This window comes from Equus caballus, chromosome 16 (assembly GCF_041296265.1).
Source record: "Equus caballus isolate H_3958 breed thoroughbred chromosome 16, TB-T2T, whole genome shotgun sequence".
Classification (NCBI taxonomy): Eukaryota; Metazoa; Chordata; class Mammalia; order Perissodactyla; family Equidae; genus Equus; species Equus caballus.
The window spans coordinates 94,714,043-94,731,381 of record NC_091699.1 but is presented as its reverse complement, the minus strand read 5'-3'; the positions used below and the strand labels follow the sequence as shown (position 1 = coordinate 94,731,381).

Sequence of the window (17,339 nt, the reverse complement as noted above, 5' to 3'; positions counted from 1 at the left end):
CTCGCACATCCCTGTGACCTGGATTTCCCAGGAGCACCCGCAGCAGACTCAGGCCTCAGGCCGGTCCCCAGTCCCTCCCCGCAGACATCCACCCTGGGAAGAGCTGCAGCCAGGTGGGAAGGCCACCTAGCACAGAAGGACAGAAGCAGACGGCGACACATAGAAGCCACCGAGGCCCGTCTCTGGCCTCCCGGGGTGTGGCCGGCACCCAGATCTCGCAGACTCCTGCACGCCCACTCCTCGGCGCCCTCCTCTCCAGCCTCCCTGAGCTTCCCACAGTTTCCAAACACTGTGTCCTGGACCGTCTCTGCCCAGGTCATTCTCTCAGCCCACAAAGTCCTTCTCCACTCTCCTCCAGTAAATGGCTTCCCACTCGGAAAGTCCCCGCGATCCCCGCCCAATCAGGTGTCCCGAAGCCCACGTCCCCCTTCTTGGTTCTCTGGGATCATGCTCGCCTCATCCCGGTTCTCAGCTGTCTCCTCGTAAACCACGAGCTCCTCAAGAACGAGGCCTGGGTCGGGTTCCCTTTCACATGTCAGGGCCCTTCCCCAGACCAGGAGCATCCTAGCTGGTCCCCAAGTGAGTCTTCAAGAAATGCACAGATGGAGGGGACCGCCCCGTGGCCGAGCGGTTAAGTTCGCACGCTCTGCTTCGGCGGCCCAGGGTTTCACTGCTTTGGATCCTGGGCGCAGACATGGCACAGCTCATCAGGCCATGCTGAGGTGGCATCCCACATGCCACAACTTGAAGGACCCACAAGTAAAAATGCACAACTATGTACTGGGGGGCTTTGGGGAGAAAAAGAAAAAATAAAATCTTTAAAAAAAAATGCACAGATGGAACATCAGAAAGTGGCAGACAGGACGGGGACAGTTGCTTCCCCGCAGAAGGCGCAGCGTGAGAAGATGCTGAGATGCAGAGTGGGTGGGATGGTGATCCCAGGGGACGGGGTGAGGGAAGGCCAGCACAGGGTGTGTTAGCTGGTCTGGGGGCTTCTGAGGAGCTTGTAGAAGGGCCTCAGAAATGCCCACCTGGCACACAGAACAGGGGGTCTCATCCCTGGTTTGTCAAAGGCTGCCCCATAGCACAGTAAGTCCCGGGCACGTCCAGAAGGCCACCAGGAAGCAAGTGTGTTCACACTGCAGGGTCAGGGAGACGTGAGGCAGAAAGTGAGCGATTCCCAGTACACCTAGAGCGAGAGCTGTCAGGCCACGTACGCATGAAGCTGGTTGCCACAGCAGTGGTGACAGTGGCTGGGCCAAAGGACACAGGTCTGCGTGGGGGGGGGGCGGGTGCTTTAAGGCTGAGACAGCAGAGGGCCTGGACTATCCACCCAAAGCTGGTCACCAGGAGCCACTGCGGACTCCCGTGCAATGCAGCCACATACATGGCAGCACCGGCGGGTGGCCTGAGTTAATTCAGTCCCCTCCCCCATAAACCAATCAGGTCTTCACTAACACCTCTCCAAGGAAAATGCAATCTTAGTAAACCGAGAGCAAGCCCTCTACCCCACTCCCCTCTCCCAACGGCCACGCCGGAGCCCCTCTGTGGAGAAATACGAAGCCCCGGTGGGTACGGCTGTCTCTCTCTCCCCTTCCACAAAGAAATTCCATGAATATATCTTTAAAGGTTTAGTTGTTCCTTAGTGTGTGTCTGTAAGACCTAAAGAAAGAGGAGCTTGGGAACCTTTAAGAAAGATGCCAGTTAAGAGGGACGTCCTTGTTGCAACCCATAAGAGTCTTCAGATGATGGGGAAGCAGTTCCATTCTAATTTCCAAGAAGGCTTTGAAAACTGAGGGGTGAAAGAAAAAAAAAACACCTTCAAATTGGAAAAGAATCCAGAGGGATGGCCCTAGAGAGCACACGTGGTGCAGTGACACTGCTTTTTAAGCAATTCCACCAGGACACAGACAACGAGAGCTGCCGTGGGGCTCCCCGCCGTAGGCTCTGATGACTGCCTGCTCCAATCCGCATGGGAAGCGGTTCTCTGCCCTCCTGACTCGGGTGGCGCACTCATATGAATATCCTCCAGGGTCGCTGTGTCCTTTCATGGTAAATTAGACTTTCCTGAACAGCCCAAGATCAAAGGCAAGATGAGAGATGAGATTTAGTTTCCTGTGTGAGTCATTGCCTGGATCACCAAACACGGAGTTCACCAAGTGTTCTGAGCGGTGACGACACTACGGAGACAAGACCACAGAGTCTGGTGTGATGTTTAATTAAGAATTTTCATCTGATCAAAGGCACTGTCACTGTTGGTGACACTGTGAATTACCCGTCACCCAGAATTCTGCTTCTGGGAATTTATCCTGAGGAACTAATAAAAAACGTGGGGCAAGATTTAGCTACAAGGATCTTCACCACACTGCTCTTCAAAAGAGCAAAAAATTAGAAACAGCCTCAACTCCCAGAAGAGGAGGATTGGTTAAGTAAAGAAAGTGCCATCACGTGACGGAGCGCTATGTCCCACGCTGGCATAAATGTGAACACTGTACCTACATGTACCCACACGCCTTCACATGCTATGCTCGACAGACACAAGGGGAAACAATCTGTGCATTCCCCAGGTCTGGGTGGATGGGATTTTGAGTATTTTTAAGGTTCTTTCTGCTTGCTTTTCCCATTATGAGCTGCTTTTGTAACATAAAAGAAATAATTAAGGAAACTTCACTGGGGGAGCCCCTTCTCATGCACAAGCTGGTCGTAATTTTCCTTTTTCCAGCTTCCACCCATGCAGCCGTTTAGTCCAGGAGACAGTTCTCCAGCTTCCCCACGACATGCCAAGCAGGGCAAACTTGTGGGGACACAGTGGTGAAGACAGGGTACAGTCCGTGCCCTTGATGGACTCGTGTGAAATGGGGACACACACACCCTAACAGAAACCCCTCAGCAATGTCAGGGAAGCCCAGGGTTTGAAGCACACTGGGCCTCCCAGAGACAGAATACTACCTTATAGTGCTGAGAGGCAGCGCGGTACTAAGGCGGGGTCCCCGATGCCTGCGGTCAGGGGACCAGCTCACCAGAGAAGCCGCGCTCAGCAGAACGCACCAAGAGGGCAGCTGCGAGCAAAGCGTAGATGCCCTTCTTACAGCACTCAGGTGCGGCAGAATCTGAGCGATGCTGCAGGCATCCTTGCGGAAGCACACCCCTCTGGCGAAGCAGTATTTCCCTCCTATAGGAAAACACTACAAGACACGATATTAAAGGAAGACATTTCACTTTCCTCTGATACTAGACATTTTATATCTTCTGGTCTGAGTTTCAAGTGTGCTGACTTTTTTTATTGCAAATGCATGCTGCCCCCTAGTGTTCATCTACATTATTCCACCCTGTTGTCACAGGCGAGGATGGAGTGGAGGTGGGTCTGTGCCCCTCAACTTCCCAGAAGGGGAAAAATAAATGTACTGAATATGTGAAAGAACTTTCAAAAGTACACAAACAACAGCCCTTTAAATGGAAAAACATAAGCCATGGCTCTCTTTTTTCTTTAACATTAAAAATGTTGCTAATTTGTGGTCAGGATAATAACAACAGGTAATATTTAGAGGACACTCACCATAGCCAGGCACAGTGCAAAGGGCATGGCATACGTCAGCTCAGGACGACAATCCCAAGAGGGGAGAGCTGCCAGCCGCTCTGAGTTTGTGCACTGCCTCGCAGTTCAAGGGAGGGGACGGATACAAAATGTCCAGCAAACACAGCAAGGGGCCCGTGGTCTGCAGAGAGGACACTGAAAGGAAGACCCACATGTGGACGGCGGGGCCAGGGCTCCACCGTTGTCACGTCAGCCGTTGTTTATCATGTCCAGGTGGGGCGCTTTCAGTTTACCCTCAAAAGTAAACCACCTTTTTTAAACAGCTGTATGGAGATATAATTCACATACCATACAATTCACCCACTTATAGTGTACAATTCAGTGGCGTTTAGAATGTTCACAGAGATGTGAACCGACACCACAATCCATTTTAGGTCATTTTCACCACCCATAAAAGAAACCACGCGCCCATTGGCAATCACTCCCCATTTCCCCATTTTCCTAGACAACCGCGAGCCTACTTTCTGTCTCTACAGATTTGCCTATTTTGCCTCTTCTACAGTTCATAAAAATGGAATCACACAATACACGGTCCTTTGTGACTGGCTTCTTCCGCCCAGCATAATATTTCTAAGGTTCATCCATGTTTCAGTGTATATCACTACTTCATTTCTTTTTATGGCTGAATAATATTCCATTGTATGGATACAGCACATTTTAACTATCCATTTATCAGTTTATGAACGTTTGGATTGTTTCCAGTTTTTGACGATTATGAATAATGCTGATACGAACAGAGGTTTTCATTTCTCTTGGGCATATGCCTAGGAGTGGAATTGCTGGCTCATATGGGGACGCCATGTTTAACATATCAAGGACCCGCCACACGGTCTTCCAAAGTACCTGCACCATTGTGCATTCCCAGCAGCAGTATATGAGAATTTCAATTTCTCCACATTCTTCCCAGCATGGCTTTTTTACTGTAGCCATCTTAGTGAGTGTGACGTTAATATCTCACTGTGGTTTTGTTGTGTAGGTCTCTGATGGCTAATGATATTGATTGTATAAAACCACTTATTTGGGGCCAGCCCCATGGCATAGTGGTTAAGTTCGCATGTTCTGCTTTGGCGGCTGAGGGTTTGTCAGTTTGGATCCTGGGTGTGGACCTATGCACCACTTGGCAAGCCATGCTGTGGGAGGCATCCCACATATAAAGTAGAGGAAGATGGGCACAGATGTTAGCTCAGGGCCAGTCTCCCTCAGCAAAAAGAGGAGGACGGGTGGCAGATGTTAGCTCAGGGCTGATCTTCCTCAAAAAAACAAAAAAAACACTTCTTTTTGATTCCAGTGATACAGTAACCACAGAGGCCAACTTAACATAATCTAGTCTTACTTTTATTAACAGTCTAACATGTCAGACAAAATATGAGAAAGAGGGGCCTGCCCAGTGGTGTAGCAGTTAAGTTCTCACACTCCACTTTGGCGGCAGGGGGTTCGTGGGTTCAGATCCCAGGTATGGACCTACACACCACTCATCAAGCCACGCTGTGGCAGCATCCCACACACAAAATAGAGGAAGATTGGCACAGATGTTAGCTCAGCAACAATCTTCCTCAAGCAAAAAGAGGAAGATTGGCAACAGATGTTAGTTCAGGGCCAAACTTCCTCACTAAAAAAAAAGAAATATATATATATCTATATATGAGTAAGGAACAATCAGAAGAGATAGATGAAAATTCTGAAGATGGCAAGTCATCAATTTATTCATTTATTTGAGTCCCTGTTAGAGACAAGAGACTGTTCTGGGTGCTGGGAACAGGGCAGATAGCCACACAGAGGCAGTCTCTGCCCTCATGGAGCTTAACATTCCGTCACAGGAGACTGACTAAGCAACTATTTACATAACGAAAGAATTACAGTCATGAAAAGCCCTGTAATCCATCTAACAGCAGCAGCATACACATTCTTCTCAAGAACACGTGAAATATTCTCCAGGAGAGATCACACGTTAGGCCACCAAACAAGGCTTAACAAATTTAAGAAGACTGAAATCATATCAAGCATCTTTTCTAATCACAGTGGTATGAAACTAGAAATCAACTACAAGAAGAAAACTGAAAAATTCACAAATATGTGGAGATTAAACAACATGCTACTGAACAACCAATGGGTCAAAGAAGAAATCAAAAGAGAAATCAAAAAATACCTTGAGACAAATGAAAACGGAAATACAACATACCAAAACTTATGGGATACAGCAAAAGCAGTTGTAAGAGGGATGTTCAGAGTGATAAATGCCTATACCAATAAACAAGAAAAATCTCAACTAAACAACCTAACTTTACACCTCAAGAAACGAGAAAAAGAAGAACAAATGAAGCCCAAAGTTAGTAGAAGGAAGGAAATAAGAAAGATAGGGGCCAGCCCCATGGCCAAGTGGTTAAGTTTGAGTGCTCTGCTTCAGCGGCCCAGGGTTTGCCCAGTTCAGATCCTGGGCGCAGACATAGCACCACTCATCAAGCCATGCTGAGGCCGCGTCTGACATGCCACAGCTAGAAGGGCCCACAACTAAAATATACAACTATGTACTGGGGGGCTTTGGGGAGAAAAAGAAAGATCAGAGTGGAAATAAATGAAATGGAGACTAAAAAGACAACAAAAAAGATTAGTGAAACTTAGAGCTGGTTCTGTGAAATGATAAACAAAACAGACAAACATTTAAGCTAGACTCACCAAAAAGAAGTGAGTAGTCAAATAAATAAAATCAGAAATGAAAGAGGCATTACAACTGATAGCACAGAAATACAAAGGATCATTAAGAGAATACTATGAACAACTATATACGAACAAATTTGACAACCCAGAAGAGATATGGATAAATTCCTATAAACATACAACATAAACATACCAAGACTGAATCATGAGAAATAGAAAATCTAAACAGACTATTAGTAAATAAATTGAATCAGTAATCAAAAATCTCCCAAGAAACAAAAGTCCAGGACCAGATGGCTTCACTGGTGAATTCTACCAAACATTTGAAGAAGAATTAATACCAAACCTTTTCAACCTCTTCCAAAAAAAGAAAAGAGGAAACACTTCCAAACTCATTTTACAAGGTCAGCATTACCCTGAAACCAAAACCAGATAAGGACACGACAAGAAAAGAAAATTACAGGCCAATATCCCTGATGAAATTGGATGAAAAAGTCCTCAACAAAATATATGCAAACCAAATTCAGCAATACATTAAAAGGATCAAGTGGGATTTATTCTAGGGGTGCAAGGCTGGTTCAACATCTGCAAATCAATCCATGTGATGTACCAAGTTAACAAAATGAAGGATAAAAATCACATGATCATCTCAACAGATGCAAGAAAAGCATTTAATAAATTCAACATCCTTTTATGATAAAAACTCTCAAAAAAGTGCGTATAGAGGAGACATCCCTCAACATAATAAACGCCACATATGACAAGCCCTCAGCTAATGTAATACTCAATGGTGAAAAGCTTAAAGCTTTTCCTTTAAGATCAGGAAGAAGACAAAGATGCACACTCTCGCCACTTTTATTCAACATAGTATTGGAAGTCCTAGCCAGAGCAATTGAGCAAGAAAAAGAAATAAAAGGGATTCAAAATGGAAAGGAAGAAGTAAAACTGTCACATTTGCAGAAGACATGATATTATATAGAGAAAACCCTAAAGAATCCACCAAAAAACTGTTAGAACTAATAAATGATTTCAGTAAAGTTGCAGGATAAAAAAAATAAAAAAACAAATAGCTGTTGCATTTCTATGCATTGATAACAAACTATCAGAAAGAGGAATTAAGAAAACAATCCCAGTTACAACTGCATCAAAAAGAATAAAATACTGAGAAGTAATTTTAACCAAGGAGGTAAAAGACGTGTACACTGAAAACTATGACATTAATGAAAGAAATTGAAGAAAACTCAAATAAATGGAAAGATATTCTGAGCTCATGGATTGAAAGAATTAATATTGTTAAAATGTCCATACCACAGCAATCTATAAATTCAAACAATCCTATCAGCATTCCAATGGCATTTTTCACAGAAATAGAACAAACAATCCTAAAATTTGTATGGGACCATAAAAAACTCTGAATAGCCAGAGCAATCTTGAGAAAGAAGAACAAAGCTGGATGTTCTGGAACAATGCGTGATACACTCTGATTTCAAATATATTACAAAGCTGGAGTAATCAGAACAGTACGGTATTGGCACAAAAACAGACATATAGATCAATGGAACAGAATAGAGAATCCAGAAATAAACCCACACATATATGGTCAGTTAATTTATGACAAATTAGCCAAGAATATAGAATGGGGAAAGGACAGTCGCTTTAATAAATGGTGTTGGGAAAACTGGACAGCCACATGCAGAAGAATGAAATTGGACCACTATCTTATACCATACACAAAAATTAACTCAAAATGGGTTAAAGACACGAACATAAGACCTGGAACCATAAAACTCCTAGAAGAAAACACAGGCATTGTGCTCCTTGATATTGGTCTTGGTGATGATTTTTTGGATTTGACACCAAAAGCCAAGGCAACCAAAGTAAAAACAAACAAATGGGACTACATCAAACTAAAAAGCTTCGGCACAGCAAAGAAAATCATCAACAAAATGAAAAAGGAGAAAATATTTGCAAATTATATGTCCAATAAGGATCTAATATCCAAAATGTATAAAGAACTCATACAACTTAATAGCAAAAAAAATCCAAACAATCCAATTAAAAAATGGGCATGGGGCCAGCCCAGTGGCGCAGCAGTTAAGTTCGCACATTCTGATTCTTGGCGGCCCGGGGTTCACCGGTTCGGATCCCAGGTGCAGACATGGCCCCGCTTGGCAAAAGCCATGCTGTGGTAGGCGTCCCACATATAAAGTAGAGGAAGATGGGCACGAATGTTAGCTCAGGGCCAGTCTTCCTCAGCGAAAAGAGGAGGATTGGCAGTAGTTAGCTCAGAGCTAATCTTCCTCAAAAAAAAAGAAAAAAGGGCAAAGGATCTGAATAGACATTTTTCCAAGTGAGACATACAGATGCTCAACAGGTACATGAAAAGATGCTCAACATCACTAATCATCAGGGAAATACAAATCAAAACCACATTAAGATATCACCTCACACTGGTTAGAATGGCCTCTGTTAAAATGACAAGAAATAACAAGTGTTGGCAAGGATGTGGAGAGAAGGGAACCCTTGTGCACTGTTGATGGAAATGCAAACTGGTGCAGCCACTATCAAAAACGGTATGGAGGATCCCGAAAAATCAAAAATAGAACTACCATATGATCCAGCAATTCCACTTCTTGGTATTTATTTAAAGAAAATGAAAACACTAACGAAAAGATATCTGCAGCCCCACGTTCACAGCGGCATCATTTACAACAGCCAGACATGGGAACAACCTAACTGTCACTGATGGATGAATCCATAAAGAAAATCTGGTAGGTAGATAGGTAGGTAGGTAGGTAGATAGATAGACAGATACATAGATAGATAGATAGACAGACAGACAGATATAAGAATGAATTCTTGCCTTTTGCAACAACATAGATGGCCCTTGAGGGCATTATGGTAAATGAAATGTCAGACAGACGAACACAAATACCGAACACAAATACCGTATAATGTCACTTTTATGTGGAATCTAAAAAAACAGATCTCACAGATACAGAGAACAGATTGGTAGTTGTCAGAGGGAGGGAGTAGGAGGTAGGCAAAAGGGGTCAAGAGGATCAAAAGTATACTTATTTATATTTATAAAATAAGTCCTGGGGATATATTATGCAGCATGGTGACTACAGTTAATAATACTGTATTGCATATTTGAAAGCTGCTAAGAGAGTAAATCTTAAAAGTTCTCATCACAAGATAAAAATATTTTTGTAACTACATACAGTGATGGATGTTAAGTGTCGTGGTGATCGTTTTGCAATATATACAAATATCACTATGTTGCACACCTGAAACTAATATAACGTTACATGTCAGTTATATGTCAATTAAAAAAAAATTTGTTTAAACATATAATAGAGGGTCCTGTCTTCATCTGAAGGTGAAGGGAGGTTTCAACGGACGTTTCAGAGAAGGGACGTTTGAGTGGAGATCTGCAGGATGAGTTCGGCGTCAAAGAGGGGGCGGTGGCAAGAGAAGTCACTGAGTGGTGGGGGTGCGGGAGCTGAACAGATGCGAGGGATTGATAGTTGGTGGGTGCGGCTGCAGTGCAGACACCAAGGAAAGGAGGGGCTGGCAATGCAAACCAGATCATGCATGGCAGGACAACTTGTGTTGAGTTTTGACTCATTTCCCGAGAACAATAAGAAGCCACTGTTTACAGGGTTTTAAGTTGGGGAGCTGGGTGATAGGATCAGATTTTCACTTTTAAACATCCCTCTGCCTGCGATTTGGAGAATGCAGCGATAAGAGGGAACTAAGCAGACCTTTCCGGAAGCGATATTAACGAGTCCGGGCCACAAAGGTAATTTACGTGTAGGGGTGAGGATGGTAAAGAGACTTGCGAGATAATTAGGTGAAATTTGAAGAAACTTAGTGAATGCTTAGATTTGGGGGCTAGGAAGTGGAAGACGTCAAGGATGACTCTGCAAGTGCATAGATGATGGTGTCACAGACTTCATACTGGGAACCCCAGGCAAGGAGCAGGGTGGGGATGGTGGAGATTATGAGTTCACTCCTGAGAAGCTAAATTTAGGTGCCCAAGAAACACCAAGCAGAGAGATGGAGTGGGCAGTTTGATACACAAGTTTGGAACTCCTAGAAAAGATCCAAGCTAGAGGTACACATGTGGGATGCTCAGAGAGTAGATGGTGAATGTGGTCTTGGGTGGAGATGAGCTTATTTAGGGAAAAAGTACGGAATTAGAAGAGAAGGAGCCCAGGGATGAGGCAGGAGTCACTGCAAGGTTTAAAGGTGATATAGCGGAGGAGCCTGAGGCAAGATTAAAGAGAGAGGATGAGAACTGGGAAAGTCATTCAAGTCAAGAGATAAGAGCGTTTCAAGGAGGGAGCGATGGCAATCCTGATGAGAGATGTTCACCATGATGACCATTGGATTTAGCAGCAGAGAGGTCACGGTGACCTGAGCAAGATCTAATGAGGTTGAGTGGTCAGGGCTGAAGTCAGGCTGGAGCCAAGTGAGGAGAGTGGGTGAGGTGAGGAAACAGAGAGGAGGCCAGAGGCAACTCCTTCAAGAACTAGGGAGGGAAAGGGCAGATGAGGGGCAAGCACCTGGAAGGAGGCTGTGGTCACGCGAGAGGGGAATTTAAGCGCACAAGATGAGGCCTGTTCAAATGTGGATGAGATGGATCTGCCCTGCGGGTGGAGGTGGAGGACGAGGACACGGAGGCAAGAGAGCTGAGCGACAAAGGCCTCAGCTCCCGGGGCCAGACCACCTGGGTTCAATTCTGGTTCCTCCACCTGCTGCCTTTGTGGTTTTGTCACCCAGAGAAGTCCCTAAAACATTTTCCACGTCTAATGCTTTGTTTTTAGTTATGCTTGCTTAGAGGAACCAAGGCAGAACACTGCCAGATGGCCAAACCGCAGACCCGATCCAAACCAGAAAGGTCCAAAGCGGCCATGGGGTGCCGTGCACAAAAGGAAACGTGCAAAAGGTGCCGTGTGCAAGAAGGGAAGATCGGCGCATGCCTCAAATGCGCCACCCCGAGCAATGACATGGAGACGCCCCCCAGCCTTCACATCCCATAAGAACCCTGCCGACTTCCCTTCCGGAAGATGGTGTTTTAGATCAGGAGCTCTGCCTCCTCCACTCACTGATCAGTGAATGATGCTTCTCCTCTGCTGTTCTGAACCCAGTCTCGCTCTATTGGTGTAACTGACTCTGGGCAGAAGGACCCACTTGCAAGTCACTGGTCCCTTAGGGCTCGGTGACAGTTTGAGGCAGGATATCTGGCCTCTCTGTGCCTCAGTTTCCTCATCTGTAAAATGGAGAAAAAGCAGAACTGCTATTGGGAGGGTTAAAGAAGAGAATGTGTGGGAAGGGCTGAGCGTTGATCGAGCCGCTTTGCCAATGCAGGAGTCCAAAGCCACATGGCCCATTGGCACCTGTCCTCTGAGCTCTGCCCTTAGAGACCCCGTCTGAGCCCCTTTAACTCCTCACACAACTACCAGACAATCCTGGCTCAAATGGGGTGTTGGGGACAGGAAGCTATTTCTACAACTAAAAATAAGGTACCAACAGAATGTGGTGTATGTTCTCCAAAAGTCACAAACAAGACGGTTCGCAGCAGCGTGACTCATGATGGCTTCACACTGGAAGCTGCCCAAATACCCATCAACAGAATAATGACAAATAAACTGGTATTTTCAGACAATGAATACCACACAGCAATGACAGCGCAGAATTCACAGCCACACGCAGCAGCAATGGCCACAGAATCCAGACACCAAAGAGTATATGTTGTACGATTCTATTTAGATGAAGGACAAAAACAGACAAAACTCATCCATGCTGCCAGCTGTCAGGACAGGGATTCCCCTTGGGGGTGGGTGGCGACTGGAAGAGGGCAGGGTTGGACAAACGGGGAGTTTCCTGAAGGGCTGCTGATACATACTCTAATAATCATTTTTAAGAAAATATTAAATAAAGAATATATTTGAAAAAAATGCTTGATACTCCCCACAGCCGTCTTTCAAATTCAAGTTCTTTTATCAGGCCAGAGAAGTGAACACAGACATTTCGAAATGCAAAGCAACAACAGGTTTTTGCATTGTTCCTGCAAAGGCAACGACCCCAGACTCCATAAAAGGTGTTTAAGAGGCACCACTATTCAGAGGAAAAGACACGGTTTCTCGGGATCTGAGGTCTTCCTAACTCAGGACATGCTGGACGGGGAGCTTTAAAGGCAGCGTCTTCCTCACTCAGCCTGGGTGACCACAAAGCCTCAGCCCCAGGAGTGTCCGTTGGTCAGCCGGGCAGCGTCAGCTACCTGTGTGAAACTGCATGGACCTCCCAGCAGCTGCCCTGACCCTCCACGGCACACTTGCCCGGAAATCCAGTGCAGCCTCAGTGGGCAGTTCTCCCCATCGACGTCTGAATCCTGGACTGCTTCCGACATGGTGTCAGGCGCAGCCAGAGTCCTACCCGACCTCCTCTCGCCCGGGTCTCTTGACCTGATTTTTCTCTCCATCAGAGTCTTCTTGTCTGGATTTCTGACAGAATGATCCGAGTAACCCAGCTCTGAACCAAAAAGCAAGATGTTTGCCAAACTTCCTCTGCAGATCTACCGCAGCTTGTTTCCACCATGTTGGATTCCCCGCGACTGGAGAAAACCAGACCTGCCCGTTGCCCGGGGTGAGCCGCACGCCGCCTGGGCCGGACCTGCATGGCGCTTAAGCACCTTCTCCTAGACTGCTATGGAAGAGAGAAGTAAACACACTGATTTTGTGTGAACTACTGTATCTCTCTTTGTTACAACCGAGCCTGCACCACCTTTCAGAGGGCAGAGCTTCCTTCCTAGAGCTTCAATCCTATTTCCCTTCCTAACGCTGAGATTTCATGTACTCATTCCCATAAATCCACCTTGTATATCTATTCCCACCCAAGACAGTAGCCACTTTACATAAAGGACTTCTACTCCTAGAAATGATGGGCCAGATTCTCCGGACCAACTTTGCCAGTGAGGACCTCTACAGAAGCCGGACAAACGTCCTTAACTGAAAAAATTTACTCAAAGGCAGTGAGGAGCTGGGGAGGCAGTTAAAGTAACTAAGCTAAGCTAACGGAGAAGAGGGGCGTGTGGGCTTGCTTTTTTCCTGGGCACCTGCCAATTCTAGAAGAGGCGATTGGGAGGCTGAGCAAGATTGTTGACAGCCTTGAAGGGGCTAAGGGGGAAAAAAGTGAGAGTCAAAGCCCCCCAGGTATGGGAGAGAGGGGCTGGTACCCCCGCAGTGGGACTGGGACCCTGGAGGATGCATTCTAAGCACGGTGGGAGGTGGAAGACGCAGCCTTGCAGGGACTCCATCCAGCTCAGAATCAGGTCATCACTGAAACTGGGGTAAGGTGGGCCTGGATGACCAGCACGCCTAGGCTCCTTCCAGGAGGAAAGGTAAGTCTCTCCACAGATGATATAAGCCCAAACTTCCAATCACTTCCACAATTTTTTCAAATAACAGTGTCTGGCACGCATGAAAAATAACCAGGTGACTAGACTACAGGAACAATAACAGAATGAGCAGAAAAATAGACAACGCTGATACTGGCTTAAAACAACTCTGTTTACAGTGGGAAAGGACACAAAAGACAAGACTGAACATTTCAATTAGAAAACACTCAAAAGGACAAAGCAGATTTTCCATATATATATATATATATTCTATTTGTATATAATTTCCCAGTAGAAATTCCAGAATCAGGAAACCAAGCACTGACCCCTGATTATGGAGAGAGGTCCTGAGAGGTCATCCTCATCTGGATCCCACAGAATGGGTCCTCCATAGGAGAGAGGAGTAGAGAGAAGAAAGGCTGGACAACCAAACACAGTCCCTGTCCGCCTGGGGGCTTTCTAACTACGAGAAGAGAGAGAGTGGACAGCTAATGAAATTAAACAAGGAAAAATGTCAACTTTCAGAGAGTTCCCAAAGAGAACTCATTCCTGTAGAGAAAGTCGGCTCCCAGATTCTGTGCCTTCCTCCACGGCCCTCTGCTGCTCCCTGTGTGTCTCTGGAAATGGCAGGCTGCACCTGCCTACAACTTTCTTCTCTGCTCCGGAGATGCAGCTCCCTCAGCGTTCCACTGAGTCATCCAGCGAGTAAGCAAACGGGCTGATGGGCCAGGCCAGGCCAGGCCCCTGGGCTCTGCCCCCTAAGACAGGCTATTTCTTCACCTCGGAAACCGCAGAACCTGTTTCTCCCCCACCTTCTCTCCCCCACCCCACACCCACCACTCACCTCCTCCCACCAGCAGAGGCAGGGGTCAAATGGCGCAGAGCGCCCCCTGGTTGCTGGGAGGCCTACCACATTTTCTCCCCTCCTGAGAGAAGGGAAACCCCACAGCGCTGTGGTGTGGGGAGATGGGGACGTAGACCTCCGGGCCACAAGCTGGGGACACGATGGAAGCTCCTCAGCATGATGTGGGTATTTATTTAACTTTAAGAACAACTCAGGTAATACTGTAAATATGTATTTTTTGCAAGAATGTCTGTATAGAGGTGTACACAGAGCTGAAGTTAAAGGACTTCCTCACGGCCCTGACCCCAACTCATTCCCACTCCCAGAGGTATTCATCTTTAACAGTGAAAACTCAAGCCCGCTCTCGTGTGCATGTGTCCACGTGTGTGTGTGTGTGTGTGTGTGTCTCCATCTGTATCTGGTGCCGCCCTACCTAAGGGGTTCCTAATGTGTGTTCTTTAGAAAAGGTCCAGCCCCTGCAGGATCTAGGCTGGAACAGAAAACCACTTTAACTCGGCCATCTATTGCCATGTAACTAACACCCCAAAACTGAGTGTTAAAAACAAACAAAACGCTCACCGTTCTATTTGGTTTACAGTTCTGTAGTTCCGCTGGGCAGTCCTCCTGCGGCCAGTCGGTGGGTGGGCTGGAGCGCTCACTCCATCAAGCTGGTTGGCACACTGGTGGGTGCAAGGCCGTCAGGTGCAACAGCGGGTCCCCGCGTCCTCCAGCAGACCAGCCCAGGCTTCACCACAGGGAACCCCAGGCTCCCAGCAGCAAAAGCAAGAATCCCCCCCTCCGCGTGAGTGCTCTGGGGCTTCCGCTTACGTCACATCTACTAACGCCCCATTGGCCAAAGCAAATCACGTGACCAAACCCATCTTCCAGGAGTGGAGAAATAGATTGCGCCTCTTGATGGGAGAAGGAGCAAAGTTGCATTGCAAAGGACTGTACCTATAGGGAGGGGAGGACAGGAAGTCAGGGAGGGGAGAGCAGGAGGACTCAGGGACCTTGGGCGGACAAGAGTGCTTGCTACAAGGCCTTTTCGCAAGGCCGTCTCTGCTGGCTGCATAGCAGTCGGAGAGAGGGCTCCAGATAGAATAATTAGGGAAGGCTAAAGTGGATGTCACTGCTAATTAACAGGCAGTAAACGTGCTTTCAGAAATCATCTTCTGAAAGGAGTTGTGGGAAAGGAGGGAAATCTGACATTTGGAAAGAGGCTCCTCTTAGCTAAATGCTATGGTGTGAATGTTTGTATGCCCCCTGAAGTCATGTGTTGAAATCCAAACACCCAATGAGATGGTGTTGGCACGTGGGGCCTTTGGGAGGTGTTTAGGCCCTGAGGGTGAAGCCCTCATGAATGGGATTAGTGTTCCTATAACAGAGATCCCACAGAACTCCCCAGCCCCTTCCACCACGTGAGGACAGAGCAAAAAGAGGTCTATGAAGGAGGCTCTCACCAGACACCAATTTGCCACCACCTTGATCTTGGACTTCCCAGCCTTTAGAACTGTAAGAAATAAATTCCTGCTGTTTGTAAGCTACCCGGTGTCCGGTATTTTGTTACGTCACACTGAATGGACTAAGACCCCACTGCAGCCAGGCCCATTCTTAGTGGGCCCTCATCAAGGCAGCGTCCTCTGCTATTGCTCTTCCACTGTGGGGGGGATGAGAGCAATGCTTAGCAAAGGCATTCTGCGGAGACCCTGTGCTTTCCTCCTGAACAGAGAGCCACCCACAGCGTGCTCAAAATATTCTGCATGCAAATAGAAGTGTGCACTGGGCGAAAATTCATTCTTGCCTTTCTCAAAGCGGTGTGTTCATGGAAGTCTTTACAGGGAAAGCGGTAAACAGAAAAGAAACAAATACCAAAGGATGACAGTGGAGAACAGTTACACAATACTTTATACTTTGATAAGAAAAACATGTTTCTTAAAAATCCGCTTACATTGGAAGCACCTAAAACATTATTTTACAGACTAGAGAAGTAACATTATTTCCTAAACAAACTATGTGGTCCTAGAAAATAAAAGAAAAAATACAAGATCAGTTGTCAATAAGAAAATAAAAATATAACATATATATTTATAAGATAATAAAAATAAAAATAAAATTTTATCTCAAAATAGCCATATGAAGTAGGCAAATCAGGGGTCTCAGAGGAGGGAACGAGGCTCCACAAGCTCAAAGTCACAGTTAGTGAGGGGGGTGCCTGGCCCTCAGATCCCAAGCCCCCCAACTCCACTGAGGCCCTGGGCATGGGGGAGGGGAAGCGCTAAATGGCCCAGCATCAGCTGGTCTCTGAATGGCTAAAACACGATAGTGATTCTATTATGGGGAAAGAAGAAATGGTTCTTTGTGGAGTAAGTAGATCCGAGGGAACGAGCTTTCCTAAGACTTTCAAAAAGGCCTTCATGCCGGCTCTAAATAAGGGGTACCTTAAAAACCTAGCTCACCATGCAATTAATAAAATGCTGAACCAGTCACAGAACGGAGCTGGGGGCAGGCCACTCAGAATAGGCACTTTACCCTTCTCTCTCCCAGCCCCCATCTCACACTCGCCTGCATCCTGACTTCCATTCCACTAAAGACCATGGGAACAAACTTGCCGCCTCGAAAATAAGTCACTTCCCCTATGTAGAAGTGGCTGGTTGAGTTTCATGACCTCTAAGACTCCTTCCAGCATCAAAATGCTTTTATTGCCCAGAATAGGGGTGGGCTGTTTATTTTTTTAAATTCCACTTATCTTATTCGCACCTCATCTCTACCCAGCTCGCCTTTGCTGGCCCTGTTTCCTGCCCTGAGCCTGTTGGACTCCATGCATTTTCCCTCTGACCCCC

At 46.4% G+C, this 17,339-nt stretch overlaps 1 long non-coding RNA gene across 1 annotated transcript in view; it reads right to left on the bottom strand.

Annotated features, from left to right (window-relative positions):
• LOC111768452 (uncharacterized) overlaps positions 1 to 15,335 on the bottom strand; it is a 47,677-nt gene extending 32,342 nt beyond the window's left edge. The window contains exon 1 of the long non-coding RNA XR_002800848.2: positions 15,079 to 15,335. This is a non-coding gene — a long non-coding RNA (uncharacterized lncRNA). The remainder of the gene's footprint in view (positions 1 to 15,078) is intronic.
• Between the last annotated feature and the right edge of the window lie 2,004 nt (positions 15,336 to 17,339).